Below are 3,550 nucleotides of genomic sequence, written 5' to 3'. Positions count from 1 at the left end.
ATTACCCAAGTAATTAGGATGATTAGATTTTCTGTTCTCCTCACATAATTTTTGTATGTAGCTTTGTTTCTTATCAGATTATAAACTCTTTAAAGTGAGAGATGCCATTCTTCTTTGAGTTTCCAGAATTGCCTCTCCTGGCCTGTGTCTTGATAGATGCTTACTTGGTTAATTGCTGTAAACTAGCTCCGACAGAATGAGCAGGCTCCAGAGATCTCACTTCTCTTACTGTTTTGTTCTTTCTTCTGGTACCTCAATTCCAGTTTACCAAGGTTCTTTCTGAAAGGCTGGTTCCATGTGGAAGAGCGCAGGGCAGAGACAGTGGTACTGCTGAAACATGAGGTGTCTAAGACGTAAGTTAACAGTTTTAAACTCTACTCTGCTTTAAAATTATGTCAGACACTTTTAAAAGGAAGATTCCTAGGCTCACATCTAGATATTCTGATTCAATGTCCTTCGACTACAGTCCAGAAGTACACTTTTTATTTATCTATTTACTATTGACAGTATATACATATATACATACATGTAATATAACATTGTGTTAGTTTCAGGTGAACAATGTAATGATTTGATATTTGTATACATTGCAAAATGATCAACCACAATAAGTCTAGTTAATATCCATCATATTCATAATATATTTTATAACCTATATTAAGGAGAAGACATTTTACTGAGGTTTTGCTACATTAATAGCTATAGAAAACCAGGAGGACTGAAGGGAGCAGCTGCTGTTTCCTTCTGCACAGGTCACTAAGGAACTCATGAGGAGGGGAATTGGCAGGGGTGACTGATAATGATCAGAGGGAGAGAAGACCCCCTGGATGTCGTCTGGCCTAGGCAATCTGATATGGGGGGTGGGGTGGGGCTAACAGCCCAGATGTTATGAGGGACAGGTAGGGGCCAAAGATGTCACGGAACTTCGGAGTCATTGTGTTAGAGCCTGCACCATGTTCTTTACCAGCATGGTGCCCATCACCATCTTCCTGCTGTAGACTGTCACCTGGGCAGCTCCAATGGGCAGGGCATTCCAGGGTCAGCAGGACCTGTCTCCCACTGGTCAATGTCCTTTCTGCAAACCTGAACTCACCATATGCCCCACCAGGACACAATCCAGGTAGGAAGTGGCAGTCACTTTCTGCACCACAATGTGGTTACTCTGACAGGTGTCTGGCAACTTGATCTCCTTTATGATCTCATTCATGCCTGCCAGTTTTCCCTGTTCCTGAACTCTTTCTCACTCAGTAGCACAGAGCCATCAGCTCCCCAGTGGCTGGATGGAGAGAGAACTGTGGGATTTGACTTCACAGTTGGAAGCCCGGCTTCCTAGTCTGAGTTACAGAAATTAATGTCCATTATAGCAGTGGCAGATTCTCTGAGTGCTAGGGGCTCATTTTAGGATGCTGTTGCCAGTGGAAGTTTAGGGGATGCTCACATGTGGACCCTGGATGGGGGTATCGAAGCTGTTGGAAAAGTGGATGTGCACAGACACACATGGGAGTCAAGGGAGAAAGACTGGTTGTTGCAGGTACAGTCCACAGATAGCCCCTCACCAGCTAAGAGGAGCAGCATTTCCTGCCTCCCAGCACCCGACAATAGGCTCAGAAGTAAGGGTGCCCGAGGGGAGTCTGAGTGATGTCAGTCTTTCTAGGTCAGAAGCCAGACTGATGGACACAACTGTGGGAGGAGAGAGGCTGGACACTGGGAGGGGTGAAGTCCTGTAGATCAAGCAGAGAGATCTCCTTGGCTGCAGGGGCACTTTTACCACTGTCTTTTCTGTTTGTTTGTTTTTTGGTTTTCCTCCAGGAGGCAGGTTCCATCTGCTCTTCCTCAGACTATGATGTTATCTCAGACTGATGAATGACTGCTGGGATCCCTGCCATCATCCAAGGAGAAGCCTTCTTGTCTCTCTGACTCTGTCTTCCTCTTCATCTTCCTCTTCTCACCTTCATTCTTGCTGATCCCTCCTGCTGCTGCTTCCCTTCTTCTCATCCTCATCCTGGTCATCATTATTGGACTTACTCCTGGACCCTCAAGGCTGCTCTTGCTACTGCTCTTACTGTATGTGTCACCCTCAGACTTGGGGGTCCCTGCCTGCAGAGGCTGTGCGTCCTGACTACCCCTCAGGGTCTGAGTAGAACGATTTCTCTTTATTCCTCTTCTCCCCATTTGATCAGTTGGTACATTCAGGTACCTCCAAGTTGTGCACGGATGAGTCAGGGGCTTCCTCTGGCCAGTCTGTGAGCTTCTGGTAGCTTGTGGCCTTGGCATTGAGCAGATGGGACACTGAGCCCATCTGGAAGTGGTCCCCATCTTTGAAGGAAGATTCCAAGGCTGGAGCTGGTTTGGGTGCCAGGAAGAGTTTCTTGGCATGATGACTGAGGGTACCCACCCTGCCCTGAAGGGGCCACAAGTTGTTAGGTGAAGCATGCTCGGTCTCTGGTCATACTTGGCCAGACTTTGTATATACAGGGTCAGTAGCTGTGTCTGCTTAGAGTTGCTCAGGTGAATCTTGGCCATCAGGTTGATGACCTACCGCTTGATGATGCCCTCCTATACTGTGAAGAACATGGCTATTTTTCTCAGGGCATCAGGTGCAATCCTGGGGACATGCTTACAGTACTCACCGATGAGCCATAGGATTCTGCCTTGGGTCATGGGCACCTGGATGTTGTCTGTGAGCTTTGGCAAGTGTTTGATGATCTCATGCTGTGCTGGCTGCTTCTGTGGCAGCTTCTTCATGATGACCACTGACTCTGTGACCCTGAGCTCAACACAGCGGGACAGTAGCTGCACCAGGTCATTGAGGCAGATGTCATCAAGTTGGCTGATGTTAGTTGCACAGCATTCAGTGATTGCACTGTGGCTGCCACAGAGTCCTTGTTTGTGCTGTGAATGGAGGTCTGGAATTCCTGAAGGGCAATATGGATATTAGTCTCATTTGCCAGGTTGGTCAGTGCTTCCAGCTTCAGGATTTTATCTGGTTGGGGTCGGTGGACCTGATACAGAGACTCTTTTAATTGGGCTCAAACATACCCGGGCACTTGATGGACATAGTGGCCACGTATTGGAGCACCAGGTACTGTACGTCACTGTGGGGAGAGGATATATCAGAGGTACTTGTACTCCTCAGTTGGGGCAAGGGGCAGCCGTTAGGGGGAGAAGTGAGGTGGGCTAATAGGAGGGAGGAAAGGATAAGTGGAAGGAATGCACCAGTAGGTGGAGGACATCAGTGGGAGGAAGGCAGGGCTGGAGTCAGTGTGGGGGTAGGTGAACTAGGGTATGGAGGTTGGAAGGGGTGTGATGTGTTCAGGGTCCTGGAGAAGCCCCCCCACCCCTTTTTTTTCTTTGAGAGCACAAACTATTTTATTGAACAACTTTCAGTGTAACAAGTTGCACTTAGAAAAAATAACTCCTCCCTCAGAGGAAGTTTCTTGCGTCAAAAGTTGCTGGCATTCCTTTCGGAGAACAGTGGGTGGGGCTGGACTGGAGGGAGCCAAGGGATCGAGGAGGGGCCTCAGGAATCACAGCCAGCACCGACCGACCA

At 48.1% G+C, this 3,550-nt stretch overlaps 1 pseudogene; it reads right to left on the bottom strand.

The window, feature by feature from the left end:
- Positions 1–931: 931 nt before the first annotated feature.
- Positions 932–3,341, bottom strand: LOC105078715 (AP-3 complex subunit beta-2 pseudogene; annotated as a pseudogene).
- Positions 3,342–3,550: the final 209 nt, after the last annotated feature.

Source organism: Camelus bactrianus, chromosome 9 (genome assembly GCF_048773025.1).
Source record: "Camelus bactrianus isolate YW-2024 breed Bactrian camel chromosome 9, ASM4877302v1, whole genome shotgun sequence".
NCBI lineage: Eukaryota > Metazoa > Chordata > Mammalia > Artiodactyla > Camelidae > Camelus > Camelus bactrianus.
The sequence above is the reverse complement of the archived record's forward strand: the minus strand, read 5'-3'. Positions and strand labels throughout refer to the sequence as shown.